Source organism: Anomalospiza imberbis, chromosome 2 (assembly GCF_031753505.1).
Source record: "Anomalospiza imberbis isolate Cuckoo-Finch-1a 21T00152 chromosome 2, ASM3175350v1, whole genome shotgun sequence".
Classification (NCBI taxonomy): Eukaryota; Metazoa; Chordata; class Aves; order Passeriformes; family Viduidae; genus Anomalospiza; species Anomalospiza imberbis.
Genome location: NC_089682.1, coordinates 98,883,591 through 98,901,153, shown reverse-complemented (window position 1 = coordinate 98,901,153; position 17,563 = coordinate 98,883,591). Strand labels below are relative to the sequence as shown.

General features: G+C 36.2%; 2 long non-coding RNA genes across 2 annotated transcripts in view; one reads left to right on the top strand and one right to left on the bottom strand.

Annotated features, from left to right (window-relative positions):
- Positions 1-17,563, bottom strand: part of LOC137467101 (uncharacterized) — a 180,472-nt gene that overhangs the window by 32,608 nt on the left and 130,301 nt on the right. The gene's annotated exons all lie outside the window — the stretch shown is intronic.
- On the top strand, positions 5,273-7,443 carry LOC137467095 (uncharacterized). The gene is made up of 3 exons (XR_010995404.1): positions 5,273-5,417; positions 5,933-6,054; positions 7,042-7,443. It is a non-coding gene; the product is annotated as an uncharacterized lncRNA (long non-coding RNA).

The window sequence follows — 17,563 nt, the reverse complement described above, 5'->3', positions numbered from 1 at the left end:
TATTCATAAATGTCATTTAAAAATTATTTGAGATGAGTATAAATGTCTGTGAAATTACTATTTTCACTGAGTATCTTTTGGTATTAATAAAAGAGAATATTAACATAAGAAAAATTTGATAATTCACTGAGTAGTAGCAGAAGTTTGGTAATTTACCAACTTTCCAGTAAATGATACTAAATTGAAAGTCTAGTACTGCTTACCTTAATGTATTCCTATATATTTTATTTAAGGTCTTACCAAGAAATAAGCCTCACGTGAGAGAAAAAAAAAATATAGCTCTCCAAATTCAAAGTAGTAGTATCATTTACTAGATGAAATATATCAATCCTGAAAGTCAGCTTCCACTAATGTGGTCATTGCAAAATTATTGGTGGTAATACTTAATTAGTGAATTTTGCATAAGATTTATTTTATTCACAGAAGCTTGATTTGATAAAATTCTTCACTGCAATTCGTTTAATAGGTAGCCTATAGAAACTACATTAATATTACATCCATGAGCAAAGAGATTACCCCACAGTTAATGACTCCCTTGGGTTGCCCTTTTCTGACAAAGGCACAGAGCCAAAAAATTCCATTTTTTTCCCCTTCTCTCTGAAATAAATGTTGCTATGTGAAAAACCAAGAGTTGATAGTTTTTATTACATCTGGGTTGAGAAAAAAAGAATAGTGACAACATAAACTAAGTCTGAAGCAAACATTGCTCTGCTTTGTATTGACAAAAATCTGTTTAGGGTAAAAAAAAGACTCCAAAGGCTGTCGATACATCTGCCAAATGACTCATAAAACACCTAGATGTGATTAGGGTCAGAATAAGAAGAATTTTGCATCTTAAAGGATTCTGCAAGGAAAATTTTTAAGTCAAACAGTGGTGTCCCTTGGTGTATTCCTTGTGGGCATGAAAGCAGTGACAGCTGCACACCAGTGTTCCAATGGTTTCCACAACTTGGGGTTCAGAAGATTTGTTAGTTTTACTTCTGCCTTTGCTTCACAAGGGCTGAAGTGTCACAGAGGCAATACCTGTCATGACAACATGACTTTCTTACTGCTATTCTACCACCTTTGTAGGGTAGGAGGAGGCAATTTAGGATCTGCTGCAGATCTAGATCAACAGCTGAACATGAATCCTGAAGATTGGATTGTGTGGGAGGAGCAGCTTGAAAAGAGCGCACTTGGTGGTCTTCCAGAAATGCTTGAAGTATTCTCTCATCCAACCACTTTATTACAGGCAGGGAGATAAATATTGTTGAGTACAATGAAAGATTTCAGTAGAAAAGAAAAAAAGAGAACTATGCAGGTCTTGGGCGTTTGCCTACTTTTATGGATATCAAAACAAAAGCAAACAGAGGTGGTGCCATAACAGGAGAGCAATAGACATTTTTTTGCTATCAGAAGACAATTCATGCCATTCTGAGATATCCAGACATATATGAGATGAATTCCTTTCTGCAAGTACGTGTTGTCCTTCGCTCACTGTGGAGACAGGTTAAACAAAATATCTAACTTTTAATAAGAAAAAGTCGTGGCCTTAGTCTGAGAACATGTATTTTGTCCTGACAAGAAATACATCTTGAAAATATTAAATGTTCAACCTCTTTGAATTTATTTTCCTTGCTTTCCAGTTCCCAGGTCTGCCAAAGGCAGGTTTTTATTCTTGCTGGCTTGGCTCATCCTTACAAACCAGCAAGGCCCAGGCTCAGGCTATCCCTGTCAGCCCCATGGCACAGCCCCTGGGGACTTGGCCTGTGCTGACCTGTTCTTCTCTGTCAGTGCCTGGGCATGGTTTGGGGGGCTGTAGGCAGGAGCTTCTCCCTTGAAATTCGCATAGCAGCCTGGATGGAAGTCTGAATGCAAACTGTGATATGCCAAAGCAGGCACTAAAATCAGGGTCTGGCCTGGTTTTAGTTAGTTTTATACACTACAGTTTCTGAACCACATTATCTTCCCTCTTGATGGAAAGGATGATAAAAAACACTTAGCTTTTTTTCTAAAGAAAAGATTAACAGTATCTTTTTTTTTATTTCCTTCTGTTTCATATTTTAGCTCATAGAATAATACGAAAAATTCCTGTTGCTTTATAATAGACTCATAGTAAGTGGCTTTTGCAACTGATTAAGTACCTCAGCTTCTCTCCTGTGTTAATCAATTGCAGCATACGGTTATTTCTTCGTGTACTGCTGTAACGGAGTGGATCTTTTACCATATAAAAGCTCCATCCCAACTGTGTCTGCTGTTCTGGTTCTAGACATCAGCTTCTTTTATGGTTGTGTTTTCCATGACTGTGGAACAAGAATCATAACGTGTTTTGTGGTCATGGGAATACGGAAAACGGGAGTAAAATGCATAGTGACCTACTTTTAAGAAAATAATTGGAGCATATCACATATGTTTGTAACATAGAAAGCATATTAATATTTATGAGGAAGTACCTTTACTTTTCAGATAAATTAAAAAAAATATTTTGATTTTTTTCATGGACCATGTCTCTGATTTAAAAATAAACTATGTCAATTCTAATTATCTATTTCTAGTTAAAAATTTTCTATCAGATTAACTGTAATAGATTTAATGGAGAGTTAAGAGTCTTATCTAATTTATACCAAAATATTGTGATGAAAAGCAAAAAAATTAAAGAAACACGGAAGTATCAAAAATTGTATTTTCCATAATTTTTCATTTAAATATCTTCAAAACCTTTAAAATAGTGATGATTTAAGTTCCATAGTCAAAATATTTCCTTTGTAAAGAAACATGAATCAGAATACAATTTTTAAGCTTAGCCATGTTTATATGCATAAGTGATTATTGCATAAGGAGATTAATAATAAATCACAGAGAGATTTATAAATAAGTTATCCATGGGAAACTGAGCTAGTGCTGCCAATTTACTCCTTTACTTTGTACACATTGGATTGTCATTAAACTATTTAGTTATAAGCTATTTAGCATTTAATTCCATATATTGCCATTTTATGAATTTGGGTAATAGACATAGTGAGCTGCACAGCTCACTGGTCTGCATGGCAATAGTTGTGCCTAGGAGACTCTCTGGAGATATTCACCTCAGTAGATATATATATATATATATATGTGTATATATATATATATATACTCACACATGCATACATAAATACATATATACAGATAGATATATGTATGTAGGTATGTATATATACACATATATATGTATGTGTGTATATATATATATATACAATTATCTATCTATCTATCTATCTATCATGTGTGTATACAGCTGCATGCTTATTTTAAATCAGACTTTTGCCCATACTTGGGCTGAAGTTGCAACAACCCTCAAGTACATAGCTGCACTGATTAAGACCACTATTTGTCATCTACTACCGGCAACATCATTAGACTTCTACACTGAAAAAAATACGTTTTTTTCACTATAAATTGAATGTGATGTGGCCTGATGGATGTGGTGGGAATTACTAAAGTGGTCATACGTGATCTCTAGCTAAAGGTGCTATCCATCAGCATTAGGTCAAAACCAAAATATTTCTGTCTGGTTTTGTGAGAGGTTTTTGGCAAAGCGCTTATCCTGCTCATTTCTTTGAAGGTACTTGTCATTAGGAAATCTTAAAAACAGAAAAAAATTAAAAAATAACACATTAAGTGTTATGCAAATCATACCACACAGCTGTTTTATGATCCTATCATTTTGAGAAAGAGGGAGAGAGGCTCTTTTGCATCTAATCTTACATAGCCCATCTGTTGCAGCATATGACAAGAAGTCAAGTATCTGAACTTTTAGGAGCCGTTATGGATCCTTGACATGGATCTGGCTCTCATCGTGCAGCCAGTGTTGATACTTCCACTGATTGCACTGATTGACTGTTGTGTCATATTATCCTTGGCCTTTCCAACTCCCTCACTTCAGGGGATATCAACACTAGTAATCGTCAGGCAGGGCTCAATTGATTATTTTCAGAATTTTCTCTGGCTATTGACCATAATGGAAAAAAATTGTGCCTCTGAATTATTCAAAATGAAAACATACACAGAAGAAATCAATAAGGCACATCTGATATTAAAGACAAATTAAAGCAGGCAGTATAATGTGTCTTGGGGCATCTGCTCCAGACAAAGAAGAAAGCATTTTAGAAGTAAAGAAGACTCTTTTCCTCTTTTCCTTTCATTCTTTTAAAAGTAATATATTTCAGCTGTCAAAATTAACATCTTTATGAATTAGGACATTAAGCGTTTCTTTTCAACTTGTCCTTTGCAACTGTTAGAATTTAACTCCAGACTTTAGCACAATAATTCCTTCTTTGTATCCCCACAGTCTTTTAAACCTAAATGTAACATGCCATGCTAGAGGTATGAAATTATAGAAAAATGTTCAGGTCAGAAAAATCACATTAACAAATATCTAGAGTTAGGCACTAAGCCTCTGCAGACTTTGAAAGTGCTGGAGATTAAACTAGTGAAGAAAAATGTGCCTTTCTATGAAATATCTGTCATGTTAGCATTAGGAAAATGTCCCCTGTATGAATTCCAGATAGGATTTTTAAAAATCTCCGTGAGAAGGATGGCTTCATTTTTGGGCAGCAGTATTACTGGGGAATCCTGTAAGGGTTTACTTTGAGTTTCTTATTCAAGACAGACTACATGTAAAACTGTGAGGTAGTGGATGTCATGTAGCATCTCTGGTTTTCCATTGGTAAGAGTCAGGATTTGGAATCATTAGAATATTCTCTGATTGCAATTCTGTTATGAATGTGGTAAATTTCTCAGCAAGGGCTGCAGAAAAACTGCAGTTCCATGTCTGTGGTTTGAAGCAATCAAGAGAAAACAACACAGCACATGTGTGACAATAGGCAACATTAATACCCTCAACATTTCTAGAAGTCATTTGGCAATCTTTACTAGGATTTGATTCCTTGCTTCATGGGGTGATATTTTTTTTCAGTATTATCCCACTGTCTTCTGTATAGCAAACTTTTATTTACATTGAATTGAAATATCAAAAAATATAAAAAGGAAGTGTCAGTAATGTAGTCACGTCTTCTAAGGAAATGAAACCCTTTCCTAAAAGAGTGAAAGAGGGGCAATTGCTGCTATAATAATTAATGCTCACAGGAAAGACAGTCATACCCAGGATGATGCAACAACACCCAGGAGCAAAAGCATTGATGGCTGAGTGGTCTTTTAAAAAACTCACACAACTGGAATTTGTTTCCATTCATCATTGAAATTCATACAGGCAGTTGAACCCTATAAAACTAAATGGGTTTTCATTGAGGCTTTTGGGGGATGGAGTAAAGACTGTAAGGACACAAAGCTGCTGTGTAAAAGGAGAAACCTGAATAATTTCTGTTATCAGTTTGTCTTTTACTGGAAAATGTGAACAGGCTTAAGCTGTAAATACCAGTACATTTTTACTGCAAGAGGTAGGATTTCCAAAAATATAAATTATTGAGAGCTGCAGATAAAATATTTAAAACTACTTAATGTGTTAGGTGCCCAGGTTCTCTTGATCTCGATGGAAAATAGGTACATAAGCTGCTTAGCAGTTTAGAAAAATTATTCGGTACCCCATCCTCCCATGTAAACACCTAAATACAGCTTGAATTCTGGATAAATATGCACAATGTGCTGTGGAGGGGCTATACACAATGTCTGGTATTCTTCTTGTCTAATTTTACACACTAGTCAGAAATTTAGGAAGGTTTTTAAAACAAAAGTGTTTAGTGCTTTCAGAAATATTATAAGATATGCAGGAAAACTCCATAGGATTGCCAGATATGATATAGGACCCCTCCCCTATAAAACTTATTCTCTCCTGGAGCTACCAGTTGAGAGTAGAAGGAAGAATCTATGTTGCTTCAAACAGGAGCAGATGTGTATATTCAGCATGGGAGTCTTAACCTAAATTGTATGGCTTTGCTCACATTTTCCAGATCAGAGAGTATTTCCGAGGTCCTGAATGTGGTGGTGACAATATGGTGTGGCATTTCCTCCTTGTTGAGGTTTGGCAAGGAAACCTGTGACCACTGGTTGAACGGGAGCCACGGAGAACTACCACAGGTAAATCTGAGAATGGCCCAGGACACTTGACTAAATCTCTTCACTGGCACGTCTAAAAACTGTCAACTGAGATTGATAAAAAGTGAGAAACATGAGGTTAAATATGGCTTGGAAAGGTGGACTGGGTTTCACACTTATATTGCAAAGGCTGAGTTTTGCACTAACCCAGTGTTTACTGAAAGCACAATAGTGGCTGATGTTGAACCATGGCTAAAAAAGAGTTCAGAAAAGTTCTGCTTGTTCAGAAAATGGAATTGCACATTGACAGTGGGTGGTTACCAGTTCAGTCTTCATGTAGCTTGAAGCTACCTTTTTTTGCTTATTACTTTGTCAAAATGTAGTCATGTATCATGACATGGCAGCCCTGTGACGAACTGCTTAAAATCTGTGCTACTATAGTTAACATACACACCAAAAAATGTGTCTCTGTTTTCAGCCAAACATTTTGGATGCTGTTTTGTAAATTTGGATTAAATTTTTTCTTCTTAAATGGAGGAAAAAAATATCACATCACCCTGTCTTCACTCAGTGACAAGGAATTACTAAAATGTTTCTTGCTATAAATGAGAATTCTGATTGTTGAACCAAGTAAAACATTATCAGCTTTATAAAGTCTCTGAAACTAGTGAGAACTGCTTAGCAAAATTTCTTTTGAAAGTATTTAATGCAGTTGCAAAAAATAAATTTTTTTTCTGTTCAGTTCTGCTGGTGATCTGGTTGCTTGGCTAGATCCAGATGAGCACACCAAGGATGAATCTTTGTGAAGAGATGACATTCTAGATATTGTCCCTATGACTTCTGAGGCACTATTATCCTTATTATCCTTGGGAGCACCAGACTCAAGATTTAGGTTATTGGACTGATATGAAGGCTTTCTGCATCACAAACCCAGTGCTAATACATGTGTAAAATGTATCTGCATTCTCTGTATCAAAAATTGCTGTTTGATAGTTCACACAAAAAGGTTTTTTCTTACTACATCCTCAGGAAGTGTGTCCCTCTGTGAAACAGTAAGACATGAATAAAGCTACAGCAATATTTACAAGGAGTTGCAAGCATTGGAAAAATTAAATAAATGTGAAAGAATGTAGAAGAACAACAGTGTACGTAAGTATGGTTCTGAGTAAAAGGGCGAAGGAACTGGATGCTTGGCTACTTGCATTTCCAGTTTGTGCCGTTGTCAAACCAAAGAGGTGTTGAAGCGGTGTTCTTTAATCTGTGGTGGAAGGATGTGAAAACAAAGTGAGAACAGGTCAAAGCAGAAGGAGGATATGGCAGGAGTGATCTTGATAGTTTTAAAATACTTTCTATGCTCTCAAATAACTGAGTGCTGTCTCGCTTTGATCCAGGCATCTCTCTCAGAGTGACTAGTTAGACCTGGTTGAAACAAAACCCCAAGGACAGTTTAGATTTAGTTGAGTTTGTCTGCAATATGGATAAGGCTAAATGCAGATTTGGTTCCCTCTGTCCTACAACACTAGTGCAACCGACTTGGAATCCTCAGGCACCTCAAGCCCTATCCAAAGTATGCAACAGATAGTTCCATGTCATGTTATGAAAAAATTGAAAGGATTATGGATTTAAAGCCCATAGAAAAGGCCTGGATTTCTCATATTCTGTTTCCAAATGAGGATTACCTTATACACTATAAATTAGTCTAAATCTCTCTTGACTCTTCTGCTGACTCTTCTGTTTTCTTCAGGATAAAAACTCCAACTAAGAACATATACTCAGAGCTGGCTTCAGGATTATGAATGCCAAACAGATGTGTACATCCCTTCTAGTCTGAACATGTGCACTTAAGGTAAAAGATAAGGTTACCCCCTTCTCCATGGCATTTCTCATTTAGCGACCTGACTCAATGGCCCGTTGTACATATGCAGGCTTTTGGATGCATCTTCCTTCCTGTGGACTGGATAAGCAGCAAGATTGCTAGAAGTTATAACTGCAATGCTAATCTTATACCGTGTTTATGATTTCACCTTTGCTAAAGTTTGCTATTAAACTATTTGGAATAGTGTAAGGTTCATAAATTTTAGACTGAAAAAATAGATTAGATGATGGACTTATTTTCTGTTTTCATAGCATGTATAAGTTATAGGAAACGAATTTTAAACTCTGTGGAGTGTGGAGGAGTGTCAGATGATGAACAGCATTCACCCTGTACACTTCTTAAAGCTGAGTGTGGAAGCCATTGGAAGTACATCCTTGCTTTTCTCCTGAGCAGTCCTTCCTCACAACTGTCAGAGGCAAAGAAGGAGGATGTTTCTTTCTGAAGTACAGCAGACATAGTAAACTTTCCTTATAGACCTGCAGAACTGTAAACCCATGAAGTGTCCAAAAAAAAACTGGTATAAAGAAACAGGTATACCTCTGGTATATTGTTGTAAGTACAGTTGTAATCTTTTTAGTCTCAGTTCTTACACTGGCACTCTCCACCACCTTCCTTTCACAGAAGTATACCACACAGGCCTTTTATACCAGTTAATAGACTTGTCTTGTTGTGTTTTACCAATTTAAATCTCATTCTAATAATTTCAGTGGAAGTCTATTGCTAGTGATTTCTCAGGAAATCATACAAAAATGTATTTTATGGAACAGGAGGGATGGAGCATTTTAAAGAAATTTATTCAAAATTATTTCAGAGCTTTTTAAAATGCTTTGGAAAGATGTTACACTATTGTTACATAGAGACTTTCCTGTTAAATGGGAAGTGATATTGGATGGCTGCTTTAACATGGTACTACAGACAACATCTATTTATAAAGCATGAGTAATGGCCTACATCAAGGACAAAAACTGCATTTTCAAACCTATAAGTAAGATGCTTGAAGAGCAAAAGTGAACTCAAGTCCTGCATGGTATTTCCACAAAGCCTTTCTCTACAGTGGAGAGCCCTTTACTAATATGAACACCAAGCTGATGAGAAGGCTGGAACAAATTTGGTTTTTTCAGCCTGGTAAAGGTTTCAGCCAGACCTAATTGTGGCCTTCCAGTACCTGAAGGGAACCAGCAGGAAAGATGGAGAGGGACTTTTTTTAAAAGAGCATGTAATGACAGAACAAGAGGGAATGGATTCAAACTAAAAGAGGGTAAGTTTAAATTGCATATTTGAAAGAAATTCTTTATTGTGAGGGTAGTGAGGCACAGGAATGGGTTGCCCAGAGAAGCTGTGGGTGTCTTGCCCCTAGAAGTGTTCAAGGCCAGGTTGGATGGGGCTCTGAGCAACTTGATCTAGTGGGAGGTGTCCCTGAACATGGTGGTAGAGATGGAGCTAGATGATCTTTCAGGTTCTTTCAACCCAGGCCATTCTATGATTCTGTGATCACCCCAGTATCCTACTCCCAGGAAGGAAGTTGTAAGATTTACAAAGCTTTATGTTTTAGTAAGAGAAACAATGTGTTACAATAACAGGTGCCATTAGAATAAATCACATTGAAGATGTTTTCATGCATTACTTACAACAGGGTTTTAGGGCAGTTAGAAGCTAATAATATAATTTTATCAGGTGATACAATGCTGATGCTTGCAGAAAACTTAAGAAGGCAATTTGTTAATTAAACATGAACGTTACTATCTTCAGAAAAGAAACAATATTTTGGGAATATTTTGTTATTATTTACTATTTGCCAACCCAGGAAAATCCCATTTAGCAATATATATTTGCTAAAATGTTGTCAAACACAATAATTGAGGAAAATATGAACTAAACTGAATAAACCAATGATACTTCTGTCTTTAACAGACAGTGTAAACAGTCCAGAGTTGAAGGAAACCTCCTACCCTCAACAATTCCCAGTTATATTGGTAAAATTTCAAAAGCAGATGAGAAGTAAAATTGATCTTGGAAAGAAACCAAAGGATGACATCATCAGTTTAGTGATTCCAGTTCACAGTCTAATGTGGAAATGGTAAGAAGAATTATACAAGCACAAAAGCAGAAATGGTTTCAATAGAGATAAATAAGTAACAAGAAATTTCCTGAATTTGAAATGGTTTAATTTCATATGCCATTAACTTTGATTACTACTTTTTTAGAGAAACCAGGGAAAATGAAGGCGTGTGGCTGCATCTTATTCTTTTCCATTCCAATATTCACATATCTCTATATACTGAAATTCATCATTGCTATGTTCCACAGTTCCTTTAAAAAAGTTGAGCTAGACAATGTATCTACCAATTCAAAACCCACCAGTTCACTAAAATAAATAGTTTTAAATGAACACTATGCTTATGGTGGCTTTTCATAACATCCTTCAAAGCTGCATATGAAAGTTATATTATGAAGTAGCTACTCTCTGTCCTGTGATTAAAGGGCACATGATGACCTCATGAACCACCCTTTAGACTTCCAGTGCTTCTGGCTTTAATATTCTGTGCTAGATTCACAGAGCTCTTCTACAGATGCTAAGCGTTCAATCCTGAAGGCTCCACTTCATCATCAGGTAATTAGTATTTTCATTAACTTGCTTATTGTCAAGGAAAATGAGCCTTGATCATCTAATTTTTCCTCAATGAGTTGAATATTGTAATATATCTATAATTAATGTGTTTTATGCCACAAACGTGTAATGGAGTGGAAATCTGAGCCTGCTCCCAGCAGTCACTGTCAGTAAATGTTTGATGAATAAACAGAGACTTTCTAATGGGAAATGGTGGCGACTTTTATAAGCAGACACAATAAAGACTTTATTAACATACTTAAGAAGCATTCTGGGAAATAGAATTGAATGCATTATTACTGTAGACTCCTTTTGTGAAAAGTAAATTTTACTGTCCCCATAACAAATGTTTGCTTGTTTGATGTAACTTGTAGTGTCATTCTTTTATGGAGCATGTTTCAGGGTAATCTGTGATACATTTTAAAGCTACATATTCCCTATGGGTCTATGATCTTAAAAAAAAAAATCCCTCTGAAATTTGCAAAAACTAATCACTTATATACCTGTCTGTGATGCAAAAATAAATAGAAAAGAAAAAGAAACAACACTGAGCAGGTATATGAAAACTCAAATTAAAGTGAAAATCTTTTTAAAATGGAAATTTATTTTCAGGTGTTCAGAGCTGGGGTGGAATGGAAGATCATTTGCAATGTCACATCTGCTATAAATAAGACTTAGTATGTCTTCAAAATGTATTAAATAACAGCTCCAGATGCAATATCAAATGTTATAATAAAGGTAATAAAGGCACAGGAGTGTCTCTGAGCTAGTCAGGAACACTTTTAGCTTCTTGACTAGCTCCAGAATGGAAACTAAAACTGTACCAGCTCAGTTTTCAGAGGTGTGGTGTACAAAGCCTGTGCTGCAGTCAGTGGTGACTACAGAATGTAAAAACACGGCCTTCAGGGAAAAGGAAAGCCTTTTCCCTTTTGAGTTTTTTTGGGTTTTTTTTGTTTGGTTGGTTTTTTTTTTTTTTTTGTTTTTTTTTTTTTTTGCAAGCTAGCTTGATGTTTGCCTTCCCAGAGCACACTATATCTGAGGATCAACAATTTACCTAAACAGGAAAGACACTTGAATTGCATCTACTGCTTTTACTCAGCTAAATGCAAATTCTGTGTCCTGATTTGCATGAAATTCAGAAGCTTTCTGTGGTATTGATGCAATGTGATGGAGAGGGGAACAATAAAAAGAGTGGAGGAGATAGCAAGAAAGGATCTAGAGTAGGAAGCAAAGAGAATCTTCTCCAAAAAGAAAATTAGAGAGGACAGTTGTGAGAGTAAGCAGAATGGCCTGTGGTTATTACCTCTCTCTATATCCTTGTCATGGGAGCTTCAAATACTCCCCATTTTGAGCCAAGAGCATCAACCACCAATGCTTTCAGGGAATGGCTCTGATACTGAAATCCCTCGCCAGCATGACTGGTGCGGCACAAGGACAGGCTGGGGAAGGTTACCATGTTGCCTGTCCTGCCATGAGCAATCCAGAGACAGCTGGTGGGGTTAAACTCCAGAGCATGCTCTGGGAGAGGAACTATAGATATAACCATGGGGAGCTGGCTCAGTTTCACACATCTGAGCGGCAACTTGTCCCCTGTATCTCGTGGAGAGGACTCAGCATGCTGAGGGTGTGAAGCATCGGTCCTACATTAGATATCGACCATAAGATTTCTGAATCAAGATGTAATGAGTTATTTCCACTTCTTTCTTTGATATTTAAGGTAGAAGTTTTAATTTTATGTTCTATTAATAAATCTAAAATATTTATAGTAAAATTGCACATCATTTAGAGAAAAAAATGTGATGGGCCACATGTCATTGTTAAAGAACTTTATTTCCATAAGGAAAGTCAGTGCTTTACCTTTTCATTCCTGTTTGGTGGATTGAACATCAGTATTGCCTTTGGAGCAATTCTTTTTTATTTCCAATTTGCTCTAGTAGACATAAATCCAGAAAACTCAAGTTTTGATACAAGTAAATCCCATAATGGATTTATTTTGTAGATGCATCCATAATTCAGAAAAGAATTGCCTGCTTGTATGTTGTAACCGACCAAATGTAGGTGACTATTACATTTACATTTAAAGTAGCTGTTAAACTCCCAGAACGATCAATGAAGAAACAATGTCACTTAGAGATTATGATTTATCTCATCCTAATGTAGATCTCAGGAACAAGCCAGATGAACCTCAGTCTAGAAGTATGTACTTCTTGTCACCTCTCTGCTGAGCAATGTGACTCACTCAGATATTGAAGTTTACTTAATAGATGCTTAGAATTAAATAAATCTCCCTTTGAAAACAAACTAGTCAAAATATTAAGAATCTAACCATAGAGAGTAATTCAGAATGAGAGAGGATGAAGATGTGAGAATGCAATTGATTTGCTGTTGTTATTGTTATTATTTTTGTTATTTTTTGGTCAGATGAGTTCTTGACACACTGCAGCAAAAGAATTTCATTAGAAGTGTTTATAGGGGCAAGACTGAGAAGAATTTATGCAGGGAGTTTTAAATATTGCCTACAATTTTTTTTCCAGTGGGCAGGTTCTTCATCTCTCCTGCAAAAAGGAATTTAGTCAAATCAAGTCATAGAACATAATGCTAAGAAAATTAATTAATGTGGTTGAAAGCTATGTTCATTCCACCTGAATTTAGTCACTTAGATTGGTGCCCAAAATGAGGTGTATAATCACCATAGCTTCATATGGGGAAAGAACAACATTTTCATATTCAGTTGTCTTATGTGGAGTATTTGCCTCAGCTCTTACTAATTCCACTGGAAATGAAAATATCCTGAGTTGTGAAGTTTGATAATCATGACATCTGACAAGTATAATTTGATATAAAGGTCAAAAAATAAATCTTACTTTGTCTGGAGCTTTCAGGTTAAATTTTTTAATTTCTTTTTTTTTTTTTTTTTTTTTTTTTTTTTTTTGAGTGGGGATGTGATTAAGTCAATATCAGCATAGAAACCTTCAATATGTATTTTATATATTCACTGTCTATTGCAATTATATAGATGAATGAGATGCTTTACAACAGATAGTAAAACCCAATGCCAAAATCATAAAACCAGATCTCTCATAAATCAGTATATAAGGGTTTTTTTAGTGTTCTTTGGTATCATCAACAAGCCCAACTGATTTCTGATTTAAACTCTGGTCTGACTTCCAGGATGCTAGAGGAAAGAAAGGCATGGTCTCCTAATGTGTGAAAACCAGTTAAGTAAGATTTTGTGACATTCCTGTCTTCAAGACAGTGTCTTGAGTAGAATCTGGATTGTTTTGAAAATGTAAGGAGTTCTGGCAGGGTTTTACAGTGTAGCCAGGATTATACTTGTTTTCTCCATTTTGGTACATGGCAGCATACTGAACAGTACAAAGAATATCTTAGAATTCTCCCCGTGCTTCCCTTAACTAAGAAATTACCATTTTGTATCTGAAATGCAAGAAGGAAAGAAAGCATTTTGGCAGGGCAGAGTTTACTATTACCACAGCACAAAAAGTTCAGATAGATTCTTTTTTTTTCCACAAGAACTACACAAATTGAAGACAATGGACCATTGAACATCAGCAGCACAAAGTGGGAGCACAGTGCTGTTCTCCATTATGCTGCTATTGATCTCAATATCTACACCTTTCTTTTCTTGTTTACACTATCATTACAAAACTAATATTTGATCCAGTCTTCTAATAAGAGATACACATATTTCTACAGAATTCATTGATCGTACATACATTTCTGGAACTACGCGATATTTGGTAAGATTTATCTTTGAATAAGTTATTTTAATCCTTATAAAAAAAGATTATTGGAAGTGCAAGTTAATGCCTTTTATGAAAAATATTAATTATAAAGAGATGAAACAAGCATGGCGATGAAAAACCAAAGTAATATTCTGTTTTCTATCTCACTACAAAAGGATAAAGAAGCAAAAGAGTTTGACAAAATAATGCATATAAAGGCCAGATATTCATGTCCTGAGGCCATCAGACACCTCCCTAATGGACTACAGAATGTGTAAAATAATTAATCATGTGAAGAATGTATTGCTAGGGTTAGAGATGGGGTCTTGAGCTTTTAATGGAAATGCTCTGTGAATGAGCTGGGAAAAAAAACTTCTATATTTTGAAAAGGAGGGCATCTGTCATACTTAATTCATAATGGTTTAGTAGCACAGTAAAATATGAGACATGGTTCAGCACTCCTACTTTGTGGGGTATTAAAACTATATATAATACAGGAATGGTACAAATATGCAGTGAACCACTCTTCATGGTAGTGTTCACAAATATCAGTAGGAGGAATGCTTAAAAGGTTAAACTCAGACTCTCTGGGGTCAGATTTGTTCCCTCACTAGCAATACATCTACCTCCCTGACTAATCTTTCTGTATACACTTTAGAAAGGACCCATTACCTTTTCTACCTGCCTGTTTCATAGGTTCCTGAGACAGAACAAAATGGGTCATTTTATTTATTTCTTTGTTCGAGGACTGAACACAAGGATCTACCTTAAAATAAATAATCAAATAAATATTAGACAGTGCTGATATTAACACGCAAGTTTTGCAGACAAAGAATGGCATCACAGCTGAAGAACTTCAAAGGGAAACACAGTGAATGTTACTTGTGCGCATGCAATCTGTCTGTCCCTCTGGTGGAGACACCTTATGGTATACTCTTTAGTAGTATGATCTGTAACCTCATTTTTTCCACAGAATGCCATCTCCATTTATAATATGGGCTAAACAGTGTTAATTATCTGTTTTATTCAGAGCTTGAGCACTGTGCAGTACGAAGGGATGCTACTCTGTCCTCCCAAAAATTGAATTGGGAAGCTTCAAACTGGATGGTCAGAAAATGGAAGTATAAACCACTGAAAATCAGTTTGAGATTCCTAGTCAACAAAAATGATAAGTAGTCAACAGTCTCCAAAAAACCAAGATATATTTAACTGTGCAGGAGATTTGTTAGAGGAACTGTAGGAAACTTTTAAAGGTTCTCATCTGAGTTCCATGGTGCAGATCACATATACACAGTAAAGGAAAATTAGTTCAAACTGAAATAGTGACACAGAGCGAATGAGTTAGCCACACATCTCAATTGTCTTTGCACTTTCTGAGTATGTTTGTAATCAATAATATAAAGGTAGAAGTGTGCCCCAAGAGGAATTTTTTGGGTTACCAGTAATCAAATAAATATTTCAATAATCAATAAATATTTGGTGGTTTCAGTACAACTAATCTAATCTATTGGATTCAATATATCAAATTATACTCTAAAAAATCTAAATTATATCAGTATTCATATTTTTGAGGGGTTTTATTAAAGAATTAGTGGTTTAATTTTAGTCATGAAAAGTCAATTTTACTTTAGGCAGCTAAAGAGAAAAATAATTAACTGGGAAAACATAAGTATATTAACATATGACTATTAATCATATAAACATAGAAAGACTTGGGTTGGATGGGACATTAAAGGTCATCCAGTTCCCCCCTTCTCTGCCACCAATTAGACCAAGTGGCTCACAGCCAACCTGGCCTTGGGTGGGACATCCACAACTTCTTTGGGCAACCTGTTCCTGTGCCTCACTATCTCACCAGGAGAGGAAAAATGTTCCCATGTAACCAAATTTAGGATGACATAGAGTGTCAAGTTGCACCAATTAGACCAAAAGGATATATGAGAATAGTTGACAATGGGACACAAGAGTATTGTTAACTTTGCTTTCCAGCAATTTTTTCATCAGCAAACACCTCAGCATCAGGGGCTGTACATTTCTCAGTCCTGCTGACTTAGAATGACCTCTGTACGGAATAAGGGATGCACTGGCTGCCACAAAGAAGGCATCTGAAAGATCCTATGAGGATTACACTGGGAGGAAAAAGGAGATGAAAAATATGAAGGATCTGTATCTGACAGGGTTTGAACACTGATAGAAAGTTAGAAGGGCTGGACTTCTGCCCACGCCAGTTAATGGGAGTTTTGACATTCATTTCAGGTGCTGTAGTGTCAGGCTCCTGTGAATTAGTAAGGGCTGGAGCAGAGGAGAGAAGCAAATATGCTGCCCAGAGCAGTAAAACTGTTTGTGTCTAAGGGTATGGCTGCGCTGTGATTTGGTGTGTGCATACATATTCACACTCCCTTTAATCTTGCCTGAATGGATACTACTTAGGGTGACTAAGGCTGTGACAGCAAATACTCCAACGTGGGCAGGACAAGCCAGCAGATCACCCCGGCACTTTCTCAAGCAGGTGGCATTCCCTGAAGGATGTGCTGCTGCAGCTTTACTCAAACCTCGTTGTACCTCTTCCAACCATCAATCCCTCAAGCACTGCAGGCATGATGTAGGAATTTGGAGGGCCTTTAGATGTGGGTTGTTTCAACATCTCTACCATATGGCTGCAGAGAAGGTAGCTGATTTTAGAGCATGAAGCCTTTGCCATGATGTTCAGTTTAGAACACATTGGTGATGCAACTAAACAATATTGCAACAAAACACCCAAGTGTGAGCGTAAATAAAACTGTGTTTGCTTGAGTTCTTAACAAAATAAATATATAAAGGAGAAGCTAAAAGCACATGAAAACTCTGACAGACTCTTAAATGGAATGAGTTAAGCTGGTATGAGGGGGAAGGAGGCTGGGTGTCTTAACGCCACAGCTGTGGGCCAGTGGTAGACAGGCTGAGGCAATGGAGCTGAGAAGAATGGTCATATGATGGTAGTTGAAGTGTCAAGAGGGTACAATTTATTGAAAAGCAGATCACAAAAGGGAAAATCCTTCTTGCATATTATTAGGGCTATTGATTGATTTATATAGTGCATTTCTTAAGCAAAGCTCTTTACAGAATTACAAACTATTAAAGCTGAGTGAATAACTCACAATGAATAATTTATCCCATGAATTTAACCTTTCTTTCTGCTCATGAAATAGCCACAAAGAGATCACTATTTCCTTAATTATTCAGTGAATTTTCTAATGAACTTTTAAACACTATGAACTCCTCACTAAGAATGTTCTCATAATACAAGATAACCAGGGATTCTTTTGGTGCTGATGGTTTAGACAC